The 17,990-nt window shown below is 36.6% G+C and overlaps 1 pseudogene across 1 annotated transcript; it reads left to right on the plus strand.

The window, feature by feature from the left end:
- Positions 1 to 312: 312 nt before the first annotated feature.
- On the plus strand, positions 313 to 2,435 carry LOC308420886 (dnaJ homolog subfamily C member 14-like; annotated as a pseudogene). Its single transcript has one exon. The product of its transcript is annotated as a dnaJ homolog subfamily C member 14-like (transcript).
- Positions 2,436 to 17,990: the final 15,555 nt, after the last annotated feature.

Raw genomic sequence — 17,990 nt, forward strand, 5'->3', positions numbered from 1 at the left:
ACCTTGGTTACAAAACTTATAGAAAAATTCTCACCAACCTTTCATCTTCCATTGTACCTACCCCAAAACATTCCATGATGCAAGGTTAAGTATTTATGCCTCAGACATTGGACTTGGAATAAGATAAAATGAAGATATATGAAATGTTTTGTGACAATTAATGCTACTCTCGGAGCGTGAGTGGGAGGCCGGGAGGGGAGAGCTGCTCTTGCAGTTCCCCCTGGCCTCAGGGATAGCTACCTGATTGGGGAGGAGTTCCTGCCACTCTTTGGAAATGATGGTGACCTAAAATACTTAGTAAGCCCCAGGGTCATGGCCCAGAAGCACATGAGAGAAAGAGGGTTGTGTGGAGGCCACTACAGAGGTGGATCCTCCCTCAGTACCTCAGGGTCCTCTGTGGATCCCGAAATACTTTTATTCTTGACTCAGGGACTCAGCAAGGACTTCTGCTAAAGCTACATGCTGCCCTAAAGAGCACCCGAGCCATAAGTACACACAGCTTCCAAACCCAGTCCACTGGCCAGATCCAAGCCATGGTCTTCCAAGGGGTCCAGAACGACTTAGAGAAAGAGGGTACCCTGATGAGTGTGAGGTACGTTTAAAGAGTCAGGAGTGGACCAGAAATCGGCAAGAGAGAATAAGATAGGAACCAGGAGGATGGGAGTCCTGTTTTCCTTTCCATTCGGTCTGCTTATAACTGGTAGGGAAGCTCCTGAAGGGACTTACTCTGAGGAAGGAGATGGCTTTTCTAGCAGCATTTGCCACCATTGCACCTCTCCACCCTTGGGGGAAGTTGACGAGTTAAAAGAATACGATGATGAAGAACTTCTTAAATTTCCCAGTGATTTTTCCCGTGTGTCCAGTGAAAAGAAACCTCCATCCCCGAGGCAGAGCCACCATTTTCTGACCAAGGAGGATGTTCAGGATAGTGGAAGCAGAGATTCCCAAGGTCCCAGGTTGTCATCAGCTGGCCTGAAAACTAAGTCAGTCAGATAAGCACAGAGGCCTGGGACTGTGGGTAGAACTATGTCAGCTTGGACAGTCAGGCTTCTGGTGGCTGAGTGAGCTTCTGGTATCAGTGGTAGAGTATGTGGAATCTTATGGCCACCTCATTTATGCTTACAAGAAGCTGAAAGGTGGTGACCTGAACCTTTTATCCATTCTGGGCTGGGGTCTGGTCCAAGGGAATTGGGGAGGGGGGATGCTGAGTTCTAGTGATGCTCCAGTTTCTAAGTCAGAGCTTCTTCTGTGTGGCAGAGCTGTTCACATGTTTTTTTTTTTTTTTTTGGGGGGGGGGGATAGTGCATGCTTTCTTCCTCCTGGCTCTAGCCCTCTTTTTGTGTTGTCTACCGTTAGGCTGGAGGTTTTTGGTGAGACTGGCCGACCCGTTCGGCTGGAGAGATAAGACCGTTTGACTATTCTCCTGGCTGGATTCTCCAGCCTTGTGTCATTGCTTGACTCTGCTGAAAGATAGCAAGTCATGGCACCAGCTGGTGAGATTAATTCAGTGGGGCTGGCTGGAGTGCCCCTGAGTCAAGCAGAGGACTAAGAAACAGGGCAATGCACCTGTAGCTAGAGGTCAAAATTATCAGCCTGAAGAGGAGGTGGCTGAACTCTGGACCATGGCTGGGGTTCCTCAGGATGAACTAAACCCTTTTCATGTATTGGGGGCTGAAGCTACAGCATCAGATATTGAACTAAAAATACCTATAGGCATCTAGCAGAAATGGTCCATCCTAATAAAAAACACCATCCCTGGGCTGAAAAGGCCTTCAAAGTTTTGTGGGCAACATGGGACATTGTCAGCAACAGAAGAGAGGCAGAAGGCATATGAGATAAAGCGAATGGCAGAGAATGAGCTCAGCCGGTCAGTGAGTGAGATTCTGTCGAAGCTACAAGATGACCTCAAGGAGGCAAAGAATACTATGATGGGCAGTGTATGTTAAGGGAACCACAGGAGGTTAGAGATGGACTGGGAACCCAAGAGTGCATCCTGCTGAGGAAGGAGACTTCTGGGCAGAGTCAAGCATGTTGGGCCTCAAGATCACGTACTTTGCACTGATGGACTGAAAGGTGTATGACATCACAGAGTGGTTCCTTAATATATCTCATTTGGTTCTTGGGTACCAGGCACCAGTGGTTGGCAGAGGGCCACTCCAGAGTCCCCTCCTGCTGATCTCCAGGATTTCTTGGGCCTGGTCTTTCTAGTACCTCCAGGAACAATGTCCAGTGGGAACTTCTTTGCTGCACCTCACCCTGGCCCTGGGACTACTTGGACCTCAGGTCCAACAATTCAGGAACCAAGGGGAGAAACCAAACCTGCAGAAGAGAGTGAGGCGGCCCTGCCAAAGATGACACCCCTTCTCTTTCTCAAATCAATGCCAGGGAGTCCAAAGGTTTGTGTATGGAACAGGATGCAATTTGATTTATTTTAAAATACTTTAAAAGTGGAAACATTTTAAATTGTTCACTTGGTACTTAGAGAAAGCCCATGACCTCTTCTTCCTCCTCCCCACCACCCATGAGTATCTTGTTTTCTGACAATATCAAAGAAATAGGAGGTGGCTAGAGCAAGAACTAAGGGTCTGGACCTAGTCCAGACAATAGGTTTCTGAGGTGTGGGAACTGAGATTTCTCTGGGGTCTGTATTCCTTTATCTTATCATGTGCTCTTGGAGCAGATGAAATACACCTGCCCTTTTAAATGTGTATTTTATCTCCTAACCCATTTTAGGGATCCCCCCCCTTTATTCTGATATACTAGCTAAAAGGAAAGGCATGTATCCCTAATTTTGGAGATACAAAACTCAAGACAAGAAACTGATGTCTTCCTCTGACTTTCATTTTTGTGGGTGAGCCACCTAACTTCAGGTTGTTGCAAAGATGGCCAAAATTAAATTTTAAAAAGCAGATTTATGCTTGGTGCCCTTGGGTGAGGGAGAAGGACAGAAGGGTTCCCAGAGGCCTCCTTGTTAGCCAAGGGTTTGTATCTTTTAAAGTTTGCTCATTTTTCTATGTACATATTTATTTAGAGTCAGGAGATTCTCTTTCTATAAATATATAACTGGCAACTTAATAAAAACGGCTACTCTCTTTAAGCTGGGAATTTATACCTTATAGAAGAAATGCTACATTCCCTTCTCATTTACAAATCGATTGTCTGGATGGAATAGTGTAAGCTCATCTAACCATGACTTCACTTTCATCATACCTGTACATACATACTCTACTTTCATCAAAGAGGCTGGGGCTGAAGGCGATAACTTGAAAGACAGCCAGGCTACATTTTGTGACCCAGTATGAGTTTTTGATCTGAATTGTTTTGTTTTAATTGGAAATGTTCACTGATATCAAATTCTGGGCTTAGGAACAGCTGTACCTGATGAAAATTATTTTGCTTCAATGGTCCCCAGATACAGATTTAAATGACTGATCCATAGATACTGTTTTAAATGAACACAGGATTATTTCTTTCTTTTATTTTTTCCTGTTTCTTTTTTGCTTTGTTTGTTTCTTATGAGGTTGTTGGGTATGTGGAATTATCCACTAAGGGAGATTTTTCTTTGGTTTTGGTTTGGTTTCTTTCTCTACATCAATGATATCATCAGAGGCGTTAGTGCTAGTTCACAAGCGAGTCTGAAACTACAAATGCTGACCTTCATCCTAATGTGATCAGCATGTGCTGTCATCATTCATGATATGACATAACAGCTGTTTGATAACTGGCTACAATCAATCTTGCGCACTTGCCTGATTCAGCAGGCTGATTGCTTTGAAGACTTTCTATCAGCATGAACTGATTGCATTCTGGGGGTTTGTTTTACGCTGCTTCACTTTGTAGGATTCTGACAGACTTGTTAATAAAGCAAAATAGCATATATGCAAGCCTTATTTAAATAAATATACCACTCAAACGATATTATAAGTCAAAATTAGAGTTGGAGAATTTGGTGTTAATCACTTACCATAACCGTGAGTGTCTTTAGTATCTTACCGTTGGTTAATCATTAGTGACTTCCCATGATCAGCTGACATAGGGGCTCATGCTTGTTAATTTGCTCCCAAACCGTGTTGAAGAAAGATAATGAGTTAGAGGCCAACTTGGACTACATAATATTTCCAGTGCCAGGCTAACATAAGGAGCATCTTTTAAAAACAAAAAAGGGGTGGGAATGGGGAGAAGAAGAAAATGAAATTTATAATGTCTGAATTAGAAGTGAAGGTTCAAATAAGAAGAAAAGAATGCTATTTTACACAGCTACTTATATTCAAATATTAGCCTTCTTAAGCTTATATTAAAAATGAAGAAGAGTAGAAAATAATGTTTCCTAAGACATAAAATTAAGGCAAATGTTGATAGATGTATGGCACTGTTTGACGTCATTTTATTTTCTTTGCTTTTGCATCTAGAGAATAATGCTTTTGAGGAATATGGTATTTTACATCTCATTATGCCCTTGCCTGTTTTGTGCTCTTGAAAAATGATAAACATAGGTATCAAGTGACAACTTATACATCACTGACAACACTAATATAGAATATTGAGTGAGTGACCACCGAAAAAGTAGGGACATGGGCCTGATAAGTGCTTTCTCACATCGAGGAGAGATGGGGGTCTCCAACAGACTTCAAGACCCTACTCAGGTCCAGACATAAGTATCCTGGGCAGTCCACTAGGTGGCGCTGCATATGGCTTTATACATCTGAACATAGACACCCCTGAGTTATCATATTACAAATGTTCTTATGACTACATACATAGTTATTTCAGATCCTCTTAAGTCGATAGTGGTACGAGTAAAATTTAAAAATGTGAAATACGTGCTGCTGTCCCCAACATTTTATACTGTAGTGTACTGTAGTGAGGTTCTGCTTTGACATTTTACATGTTTTTTTTTGGGGGGGGGGGGTTGAGCATATGCTGAAGACCAGAAAGGACATTCTTTCTTGTGGACAGAGCAACTACTCAATTATTGGACTCTCTGTTCACAATCAGCTATTGTTGACTTAGCTGGAATATAACCTAAAAGTCATTTAATAAATGTACTATACATTAAATCTTAACATATATATGTTACAATATACATACTAGAGAACCATGACTAATCCAACCCTGTTTCTCAAACTCTCTTTCCCATACTCATGACTGTTTGCTTTGTCTTCCATTCAGTTTCATAAGTGCTTTCGATGTAAACATCAGCTGAACCTCTTCTTTAGACACTGGTAGACTCACTTATGAATCCTGGATACTCCTCTCTGTTAGTTATCAATAATTGTACACTAAGTGGTAAGGTCCCTTGAGTCTCTCTCCACCAATAGCTACTGTAAGCAGAGAGAGTTTCTGTAAAAGCAGTGCCAAAACCCAAAGATGCTGTGGATGTGATTAACTGGACCACATCATGCTTAGACGAATTTCATAGCCCTTTTCCTGACTTCCTATTTTACTCTCCCTCCATCCTCATGTATGCAATGTTTTAATAGCTTAGGAAGATATGATAAGTGCTTTATTTAGAACCAAAACATCAGCCATTCTTTATCCTCAGCATTGCGTATGGTCTTGAGTCTCTGCCTTCAACTCAATTCATTGCAAAGAGAGTGGCAGATTATTCTCATCACAGTTGTACCACCATTGCTCCAGTGGGTACAGTTTGCCTTGCAGTTCGCTATTATAGTTTATATGTGCTCATATAGAGTTCAAGACCTGTCATAATTTTTAATTTTCTTTCCATTTTATTGACTAGAGAGTATATCACCATTTACTAGTTAGTACCATATATGTAAAACAGTTTCTCCTAAGAATACTCAGTTATTTTCTTTATTCTTTACACTATGAATCTGCTTTGCGCTTATTTTCTATATTGTTATTATTTTATTACTATTATTATTATTATTATTATTATTATTATTATTTTATTTATCACATTCGAGTTGTCATCTGTCCCTCCTTTCACACTTTTCAGCCATCTCTTCCCCCCTTTGCCTCTAAAAGCGTGCTCCCTACCCACCAAGCCTCTCCCTTCCCTGGGGCCTTGAACCTTTTGTGGATTAAGTACACCTTTCCCCACTGAGAAGCATGCTCCTGGGTAGTGGCTCACGCTCTGGGAGCTTCTTGGGTCTCCATAAGTTGAAACTGCTGGTCTTCCTATGGGTGCACTCTCTCCTTCAGCTTCTTCTATCCTTCCCCTAAGTCAATAATAGCAGTCACAGGCTTTAGTTCCTCAGAGTATAGCCATGACAGTCTCCTGTCTGTAAGCACACCATAGTATCAGTCATAGTGTCAGGCTTTGGTGCTCTCCCACGTGATGGATCCCAAAATGGAATGGAAATTTAACCAATTTCCTTCTTCAGTCTCTTCTTCATTTTTGTAGCTGCAGTTCATGTGTTTCCTGTTGGGTCTTCAGTTACTTCCTCTTTAATTCTCAGTCATATTTCTCTTACCAATTATCAAATTTCAATATCAAAATTGCTCTGTGCATATTATAGCTTTTTAAATGCTTAGGGGGTTTTCAAGAGAAGAATTAAAAATAAATTTTCATCCCTTTAATCCCTCTACCCAAGCAGTGGAAAATGAACAGAGTCAGGGAAAAGGTTATGTTTAATCTATTTGTACTTAGTTTAACCTCTTCGGGCTATTGACACTAGAGCTGCCTAATCACAAACTTATTAAGAACTATTAAATTCTCATTAGTGATACCTCTAGGTTACAGCCATGTGGCACAAGTCATCATTTACTAGTAAATATTAAAGAATATTTATGAAAAGAAGAAAAAGGCTTGCCTGCATTATTCAGGAGAAAATACAAGGTTAGAACTTAATTGGTATCAAAAGCAGGTCAAGGGCTAATTATGATTCAGTTCCATGTAACTTTACTCCCCTCAGTTCCAGACCTCTAATTGTTTCTGGCAGTACCATGGGTAGAGAATCATGTGTTTCCAGAAATATGAGCAGCTCAGAATCATTGTTAAACTCAGGCTGTCAACACAATTAATAATGTAGTGTAATTTTATCTGTAGTAGTTGTTAGAATGGTTTATTATGAGATAAGGTAATATTACTCTACCTTCTAGCAAGAGCCTGTAAAAATAGGTGAGAATTTAAAGCGGAGATCAAACATATGTATCAATTAATCCATTGTTACTTGGAAGTCTATATATGATCTGCAGTGTGACATGTCAGTTGTTAGCATTTAATTTCTTTCTGTTCCTGTATTGATGTATTAAAGAACAGCAAAACAATGGTAAAATTTGGCAGATGGTACCATTGCAAAGATGTCTAAATTATGTGCAAAAAGTTGTGTTTAAATCAACACATCAAGAACAAAGTTAAACTTACACCTTATAAGCCAGTGTGATTTCCATTTTTTATGTTAAATGTTCATAAAAAGAACACATAATAGTATTATATAATCAAACCATATATAATAACATAGGTTGACATTAAGTAGCTATATAGACTAGTGACAAACTTCCTCAATCTTATTAGTTCTATATCCATTTTCTAGTCTAAGAGAAACTCTTTGTTAGAACATTTAAAACAAAATAAATGTATCATTTCAGGTTGAAAATTTGTCTTTTTTAACACTTTTTATTAAAATTTTGCTCATATATAGAATATTTTATTTACATATGAGGGTTCAAAATTAATATATTATGTGTTTTTATATACTTTCATATACATATATGTAAACACATACACATATGTATATATATACATATTTAGATAAATAGATGGATAGATGATACATAGGTGAGAATTTAAAGCTGTGATCAAAGCAAATTTTCAGAATTACAGAAACACACACACAAAAAAATCCCCACACAAACTGTTTTGGAAGTACTAAAATTCCAAACATGTCTTTAGACAATCTGTTAAAAATGTATACGTGATATTATCTTTTAGACTGACATGTGATCATTTGTATATTAGTGTCCCTACATCTTTAAATCTTATCATATGTATACTTCTATAGATTAAGTATAGTTCACTGCTCTGAAGGAACATATAAAGTATTGTACACTATAAAGTGCCCAAAGTTGATAATAAAATATCTTACTAACATCAGAAGAATTATTTAATCTCTCTTGATTCTATTTTTTTGTCTATAAAGCATACTGAAACAGAGTCTCAGCTAGTGGAACTATTTTTTAATTTCATTATAAGGACTTTATAGAAAGAATTTATGAGATTGACATTATGATTTTCCATGGGCACTGATTTTGAGAAACATATTATGAAAATTAAAAAGGCGAACATATTAATAACATATCATATATTTTACATGTGGATGATCTTTCAATCTTTTTATTTTTCTTACTGGTCTCATTTTTATTTTGAATTTTCCTTTGGTAGGTACTAGAAGTTCATAACCTTTCTTTTCCTTCAGACATTTAAAATCCCCAAACATCACTTATTTCATGTCAAAGGGAATAGAAGCAGAGAGTTTTCTACTGAAAATGTGCAGTGTAATGAAGTAAAATCTTTATCAACGAGACACACACTAAATATCCCAAGCATAGAAACACACAGTTGATCCTTGACAACTGTGCATATGATCTGCCACCATGTGTACTCTGTGCTAGATGACCATGGGGACAGTGCCTGTTACTCTTTATATATTTAATCACATAGAAAGTTACAGAATCTCCAGTTTCGAAGACACCGTGCAGTTTCAAATACTACAGCCACTTTATGAAGGGAATACTCGTGTGCTACAATAGGGACTCAGAATTGATGTTTATTGATGTTTATATTGAATAGAAATGTATTTGTATTCTCTGCATCGTTTGGTTGGGTGTATGTTGCCAGCTATAAGAGTGAACTTATAGTAGACATGATAACTGACTTCCTGGCAACAGCTACGTTAACATATGAATGGTTGCCAGTCTGGACTCTGCTCATTATTAAATTAATAATAGTAACAATTTCTTGCATCCATTTCTGTCTTAATCATATATATTTAAACTTTAGCGAACTTTTGTTTAAAACATCCTATCAGAGAACACCATGAGGATAAGTATGACATCAAATCTAAAATCTTAGCTTTTTCAGATGTTCACTGGGAATTTTTTTTTTTAATCTGAAGCCTATAGTGACAGCAGATCTATTTTGCAAGATGAAAGGGATCAATTTGGTCTCCGTAAAAACAACAACAACAATATTTTTTCCAAATGAGTTTTAAAAGAAGTACAATAATTTCTTTTGTTTTGAGTAACTATGATGTTTCTATTATCTTTTAGAAGAAATGTTCAATGTAGTTGAAATTGCCAATTTCCCAATTGTCTCAGGAAACATGAACAAAAAGATGAAGCCCGAGCCTTGCACTATTTTCCTCCAACTAACAAACACCAGTACATTTTGATTTGGGTTTTTAGCTGTCCCTCTTTTTGTTTCATTTGATCATATAATTTTAGACAATTTTCAAAAACATGAGCAGAAAAGGGAATACTTATCCAAGATTCTAAGACAATGAAATAAATTCCATCAGGTGAATATAACTATTGTAAAGCTTAATGGTGATACTGTCTTCCAGTAGATTACTGTAGATTTAGCCAAATGCAAAAATAATATCGTCTGGTATCAGCAGACGCTTTTTAAAATGTTGCTAACTTGAATATTTGCTTTAACTGAAAATATTAGCAAAATTTATTTGGAAATTTTATATTAGTTTCATGTATGTACACATATACATATATGCTAACAATGGAGCTTCTATAATCTTATGGTTAAGGACAATTTTAATAAAGTCAGGAATTTCTTGACAATTACTAAAGTGAAAATTTTCCTCTAATCCCAAAGTTAAGCCTACTCAGTTACCTTGGATAATTGTTTTGTTTGATTGTGTCATAATTAAGCATTAATCAGTTAAAATATTTTTCTAACAGTTTCTTTAACAGTCTCAATTTTAAACACTATGTGTCTATGGAAATGGATTGAATTCATATGGATACAGTTATACACGTAACATGCATATAATGGTCTTAATGAGGAATGGTTGCCACAGGCTGTTATATTTGAGCAATTGGTGCACAGTTGGTGGTGGTATTTGGAGAAAGATGAACAACATCTTTATGGGTCTTGTGAGATCACAGCCTCACTCCATCTCGAATTCAGAATCTTTTTTTTTCTAAATATGATTAAAGAGATATCTGTCAGTCTTACTCCAGGCACCCATATCTACTCTGCCTCTGAGAAATGAGACCAAAAGAAACTTTTTTGAGTTTTTTTTAATTTATATTTTTATTAATCACTCCATTCATTTACATCTCAAATGATATTCCACTTTCCTATTAACTCCTCTACCTACCCTCAATGTTAAATCACCCCCTCCCTTACTTGCCTCTATGTGGGTGCTACCCTACCCACCAACATTTTTCAGTCCCACTGCTCCAACATCCCCCTTCTCTGGGCTACCAAACCTCTCCTGAACCAAAGGCCTCCTCTCCTGATGCTGTCAGGCAAGGCTATCCTCTGTTCTGTAAGTACCTGGAGCCATAGATCCCTCTAGGTACACTCCTTGGTTAGTAGAATAGACTCTGGGAGAACTAAGTGGTCAGGCCAGCCTCTGTTGTTTTTTGAATGGGGTTGCAATTCCTCTCAGCTCCTCCAGTCCTTCTGCAGGCTTCCCCACCAAGTTCCTTGATTTCAATCTGATGGTTGGTTCCAAGCATCCACATCTTAGTTAGGTGCTAGCTGGACATCCTCAGGAATTGCCACACTAGGTTGCTGTCAGCAAGCACCTTTTGACCACAGCAACAATGTTGGGTTTGGTGTCTGCAGAAATGATGGATAGCCAGATGCGGCAGTCCCTGATTGGCCCTTCCTTCAGTCGCTGTTTCCTTTTTTTGTCCTTGTTCTGTCTTTGAACAAGAGAATTTCTAGGTTAAAATTTTTGAGATGTGTGGATGGTCTCATCCTCGACTAAGGTTCATGCCTATCTGCTGGAGGAGATGTCAACAGGTTCTATCTTCCCATTTTCTGAGCATTTTGACTAAAGTCATCCCCGTTGGGTCCTGGGCAGCTCATATACTGTGAAAATGGTAATGGAGAAAGGAGAGACATAGAAATGCATGCTCAGTAAAATCGGAATTACCAGAGATGCTACCACCACACCTTAAACCTCATAGCATAGGGGAAGTGGTAAGACAGTCTTAATAGGGAGTCTCTATGGTCAAGCAGTATAAAGCTGTAAATGTTCCAAAGGAGGAATTTAGAGTCACAAGTCTCTAAATACACTTAGCAAACTTTCATAAACATGTATAGTGAGTCTCTCGGCACAGCTGTGCTACTCATCTTGAGCCTAGTCCCTTTGGGGAAACTGAGAGAAAATGGCTTTTCAAATGGCAGATGAGTTTAAGCCATTTGTCTCTTTGACATGGCTAAGCCCATTCTAACAACACATTTACTCAGTACTTGATTCATTCTTGAATTCCTCGCCTCCCTACCATTGTGGTTTTGTTTCGGTTCACAGCAACAAAAAGTTACAAATATAATGTATTAAACAGCTATGTAAATTGGTGCACATACTTTGGATATATACAGTAAATTGTTGGGCTCCATTTTGGTCTTAGCTTGGGCCTTGAGGTCAAGAGGCATTTGACCTACGTCCTTGCGGCCGTGGGGGAAAGTATTAGCCTGGCTCGATTTTCAAGACCTGTCATTGCTTCCACTTGAGAATGACTCAGCACAGCCTGCTTACCTGAGTGAGACTGCCTCTGCCTAGCTACCATGTAAATGTCTTAAAGGCCCATCATAGCACCTCTACCCCACCCAATTTTCCCTGTCCACGTAAAGAAATTGTAGCCATATTAACGTGAGTTACTGCTTCCACAGGATTCCTAGCTTAGTGTGTTTCTTTTGGTCCATGGACACTCATTATCAGGCTCAGTCCCTGAGGGACAGAGTTGTTCTCTCCCTTGGACTGGACCTGTCAGTCAGAAGCAAAGAGTCAACTGTTTTTTTTTTTTTTTTTTTTTTTTTTCCTCTCTCTTGTTTTGTTTTGTATCTCTACATTACCATGTTTACTTAAAATATTAGTTTTCTTTTTTTTTCCCCAAATTTTTTCTTGGAAATTCTTTATATTTATGTTTTAGATGTTACATCTTTCCCACAATCCCATCCCCCCTCCTGCTCCCTCTTCCAACCACCCTCTCCCACCTCAGCACCTTGGCATTCCCCTACACTGGGAAAACGAGCCTTTGCTGGACCAAAGACCTCTCCTTCCATTGATGTCAGAAAATGCAATCCTCTGCTTCATATGTACCTCAGGCCATGGGTCTTTCTATGAGAACTCATTGGTTGGTGTTTTAGTCCCTAGGAGCTGTGGTGGGTTTGGTTAGTTGATTATTTTGTTCTTCCCATGAGGTTGCAGAACCTAATAGCTCCATCACTCCTTTCTCTAGCTCCTTCATTGGGGTCCTTGTGTTCAGTCTGATGGTTAGGTGCAACCATCCTCCTTTGTATCAGCATGATTCTGGCAGAACCTCTGAGGAGGCATCTATATCAGGTTCCTGCCAGTAAGCACTACATGGCATCAGCAATAGTGCTTGGGTTAATTAGGCACATATGGGGTATATCCCAAGGTGAGGCAGTCTCTGGATGATCCTTTCTCCAATACCTGCTCCTCTATTTGTCCCTTTATTTCCTCTCATGAATGTTTTGTTCTTCATTTTAAAAGAGACTGAGGCATCTACTTTCTGGCTTTCCTTCTCTTTGAGCTTCGTTAAGTTCTGTGGATGGTTTTTTGGGTATTTCAAGGTTTTGGGGTTAGTATCCACTTATAAGTGAGTACATATCATATGTGTTCTTTTGTAACTGGGTTACTTCTCTCAGGATGATAGATTTAAGTTCCACCCATTTGCCTAGGAATTTTATGAAGTAATTGTTTTTAATATCTGAGTAGTACTCCATTGTGTATATGTACCACAATGTCTGTATCCATTCCTCTGTTGAAGGACATATGGGTTCTTTCTAGCTTTTAGCTATTTTGAATAAGGCTGCTATGAATAGGGTTGTACACGTGTCCTTGTTGGATGTTGGAGCTTATTTTGGGTATATGCCCAGGAGTGGTAGAGCCCTCAGATCGTACTATGTCTGATTTTCTGAGAAACCACCTGACTGATTTCTAGAGTGGTTGTACAAGCTTACAATCCCACCATCAATGGAGGAGTGTAACTCTTTCTCCACATCCTCACCAGCATCTGCTGTCATCTGAGTTTTTTATCTTAGCCATTCTGATTGTTGTGATGTGGAATCTTAGGATTGTTTTGATTTGCAATTTTTCCAAGGTAACTGTTGTCAGATTTTGACTGTTTAAAAGATTAGAAACCTTTCTATATTCTGAATATGACTTTCTATATTCTGAATATAACCCAAGTTGAAATGTCAAATTAATTTGTATTTCAAGTATATCTCATGTATATAGTAGTAGAAGATCTTAATAGTTCATCCAATATGATGTGGTTTTGCCAGTATTGTACTCTTACATTTTTTACAGTTCTTTCAGTCTGAAACACGGCAATTATCATTTGTTTAGATCATATTAGTTTATCAGGATTATCTCTGCAATCCTTCCCTATAGTTTAATTTAGCATCATAAAATCCTTTGTATATGACAGAGCAAGCATTCCTAATCAAATGAAGAACTAGGCAACTTTCAAGGTGTTAAAAGAAATCAATTTTGTAGAAAATATTCTTGAAATAAAATTACTTATATATTTAAAAACACATGCCACAAAATATATGCATATATATGCAAATGTGCATAGCTCTGTGTGTGTGTGAGTGTGTGTGTGTGTGTGTGTGTGTGTGTGTGTGTGTGATGGACAATGTGTTTAAGCTCAGCTTGGTGGTAGATGGATCCTTAAAACACTGAAAATTATGTTAGTTGTTGCCTAGGAACTTGACTGTGTGTACAAACACTAGTCCAAATTACTCATGAGGAAAAAACTATTTCCAGAGTGACTCAAGGGACCATAATTAGATAGTATCCATATCGAAAGTCTGGGTAGAGAACTATCTGGGAAAGAAGACAGAGAACTGACTCATAATAAAACAGAAAAATAAAAATCATATATTTTAGATCAGAATATTCAAGAACCGCAGGTAAGCTTTTGTTACTTAAAAGATTTTGTTTTACCCACATATTTGTGACATGCTCTTGCTTTCCATTGGGGGGGAGGTAACTGTTTTTATTTTTCTATTTTCATTCTCTTCCTATTTAAATCACTTTCTTTTGTTATTTAAATTTTTAAGCTAAATGGAACTATTATAAATCAATAAATTCGTGTTTGACTGAGGGTATACTTAAAATTAGCAGAGACTAAGCTTTTATTATTCTACATATAGTAGTCAACTTGTAGTTTAAAGTAGTACTTCAAGATTTTAAAAATGATTAGGCCAATCACAGTTGAAAGAAGCTTCTTTTTAATAGAAATCTCTGATAAATATACATATACTCATTTACCAATGATTAAAATGTTGAAATACACCGTTTCATGATTTTTAGATGTTTTTTAATCTCTCTGAAATATTACTATTTACCATAGGTACAGCATTAATTATTAGCATAATTTCAATTATTCTTTTAATAATTGGAAAACATCATGTCCCACATGCTTTTTATAATATATTCTAAAGAGTAATAATTTGGAAGTTGGTCAACCATGAATCAAAAGTTATGAACATTTTAAAATAAGTGACTTTTAAACACTCACTTATTATTTTCTTACACAAGGATCTTTTGAAATCACTATTTTAATGTGTAAACTATAAGCTCTCTGGATACATTATATATATATATATATATATATATATATATATATATATATATATATATGTATAGATAGATATAGCTATAGATATATGGTTATTTCTTTTTTTAAAAAAACGACTTTATTTTACAAAACAAAGATAAATGTACAGATTTTAAACATTTTTTGTTTAAAATTATACATTTTTGTCAGTACTGTTTTTTTAGATGTTAAAATAATTTTTACATAAAACTATGTGAATATATTTTTAGTCAGTACTTAATTTTTTCAAGGGCTTGACAGTATACATTGAAAACCTAATAGTTACCATGAGCGTAAATACATGCAAAACAAAACGCAACATGGAAATAGTCAAAGTCTTCTTGTTTTGTAAATATATATATATATATATATACATATATATATATTTTTTTTTCTTTATTTCTTGGACTTCATACAGTCTGTGAGTTGTTTCTGGGGGAGTGCAAGCCTCTGGGGTTAGCATCCCACTATCAGTGACTGCATATTATGTCTGTTCTTTTGTGACTGGGTTATCTCACTCAGGATGATATTCTCTAGATGCAGCCATTTTCTTAAGAATTTGGTTAAGTCATTGTTTCTGGTGGCTGAGTAGTATTCCATTGTGTAAATGTACCACAATTTTTGTATCCATTCATATTCTGAAGGACATTTGGGTTCTTTCCAGCTTCTGGCTATTATAAATAGAGCGGCTATGAACATTGTGGTGCATATATCTTTGTTGTGTATTAAAGTGTCTCTGGGGTATATGCCCAGAAGTGGGATAGCTGGGTCTTTAGGTAGTACTATATCCAATTTTTTGAGGTATCGCCAGACTGATTTCCAGAGTGGTTGTATTAGTTTGCAACCCCACCAACAGTGGAGAAGTGTTCTTCTTTCTGTAAACTATAAGCTCTCTGGATACATCATATATATATGTATATATATATATATATATATATATATATATATATATATATATATATATATATATATATCTGTGTGTATAGATAGATATAGCTATAGATATATGGTTATTTCTTAATTATCACCACTTTTTAAATCTCCTAAATCTTCTTTATATAGCATTAAAATAGAAAACAAATTATCAATAATCTAAGATCCTAAAGCAGCAATCATTTCATTTTTTTTTCTTCTTCCTTGTAGCAAAATGACACAAGATTCTTGGCTCACATAAACCATAAAGAGTGATTTATTGCTGACAACAATATAAAGACAGTTTTTTTTTTAAATCATCTTACAAACCAGGAATTTCAATAGTACAAAAACAAAATGCCAAATAACTTGTGGACACAATTTACTTGTATTACAAACAAGAAACCACAAACTCAGGCACAAAACATATTCCTGCTCTGTGATGGGTACTGTGCTTGGTGGGACTATATAAAAAAGGACCCAATCAGATGGGTCAATATAAAGAAGTTGCATAATGTAGTAATTGGCTCCCCTGATTCTGTGTCAAGACAACATTATGTAAATTGTCTTCAATCTCCAGAATAGTGTTGATGATGTCAGTAAAAGTTCAGAGGTCTAAGGTACTAACTGTTACTGCAATAATCCCAAGGCTTAAGCACCGAGACTCTTGTGTTTGGACGTATAACTGAATGTTCTAGCTAAAGAAAGAGATAAAGACAATTCCCCCTCATCTCTATTTTGTTATATTGGAGCTTTCAAGTGTTTTGAGAATACTCACTGACATTGATAAAATGGAGTCTTCTGAGTGTACCAATTTAATCTCTTCAGGTAAAATTTTCACAGGCACCTATAAATACTGCTTTGGCAAATGTTTGAGATTCCTTAACATGTCAGGTTGACTCATTAATCTAAATATAAAAACAATATTACTTATATTACATTGGATAATAAATGTGAACTTTATGGGCTCTGGAAACATGGAAACTATCTCTACCTTACAAATCTCTTCATTTACTCTGTAAAGATTTAATTTTATATTTATGTATTTTCTTGAATGTGTGAGTGCCATGCACATGTTTACAGAAGTGTTTGCATAGTACTACATAGGGTGCCAAATTGCCTTAATCTGATGTTGTGGGTGGATAAGAGCCAACTAGATAGATATGGATGCTCAAAAATAAACTTGGAATTCTGAAAGAGAAGAAAGTATTCTTAATTGTTGGGCAGTCACTCCAGCCTATATCTTTTAAGACATCAATCATGGCTACCTTTATCCAAGGGAGAGAAGCATTTCTTTCTTTCAATATTATACCCTTTGCCATACATATATTCTTAGCATGAAAATGCGAAGAAAAAATGAACACACAGCTAAATTAGCATTAGTACATAATATCTGCAGAAAACAGAATCTAGGAAATGTATCTTTCAAAGTATGTCTTCCAAACAAGCACAAAATAGAAATAAATGTTAGTGCTGCAACAAAGTTAATGCTCATTTGTAATATTTCAACTACAATTACAATATACAAAGGACCTTCTAAGACATTTGTAGATACAAGGTCTTTAAATAATAGGACTAGGTAAACAGTGTAATGCTTTCAGGTTTTCTTCAAAACTAGAACATGAGAAACATCTACCTCATTTTTGTCTGTTTATGCTTGGTATTATAGAAATAACAGATTTTTTCATTATTAGAAATTCTTCACTATTTCTTCGGGGAGAGATAATATTGCCATATAAACTGGAGAGCAACCTATGAGGGTATTTATTAAAATGCTTGATCATGAGTACAGAATCAATATCCTATTTTTCAGGTTATTGGCCATCTTAACAATCACTGTTTTGTTTTGTGTGGATTTGCATCATTTATAGTGCACTATTTTACTGATTTTACAATTTAAAACTCTTATCACTGAAATAGCCAAGACTCGTACTTCTGATGTTTCATTATAAGTAAATAAAATATGATGTAATATAGAGGTTTTTATCATTCCAATGAATCATTTTCATTTGGAGAAGAAAATGAAGCTCAAAGTGTGTAATTATTCTCTCAGGATAAGATACCTAGTCAATGTTAAGGCAAAACTTGAACATGTTCTGTAAACTCTGTTCTCCACCATGTGTACTACTTGCAAATGCTTTCTGACTTCTGGTGTAACATATTCCACTTCTCTACCTCTGAGAACATTAAATGGAAGAGTAACTTATCTTTTCAAAATATAATTGTCATCTCAGAGGCTTACTGATAAACAAGCTCACCCTTTCTACTTCTTTCTGAACTCTTGCTAGCTG

This window comes from Micromys minutus (assembly GCF_963924665.1).
Source record: "Micromys minutus genome assembly, chromosome: 5".
NCBI lineage: Eukaryota > Metazoa > Chordata > Mammalia > Rodentia > Muridae > Micromys > Micromys minutus.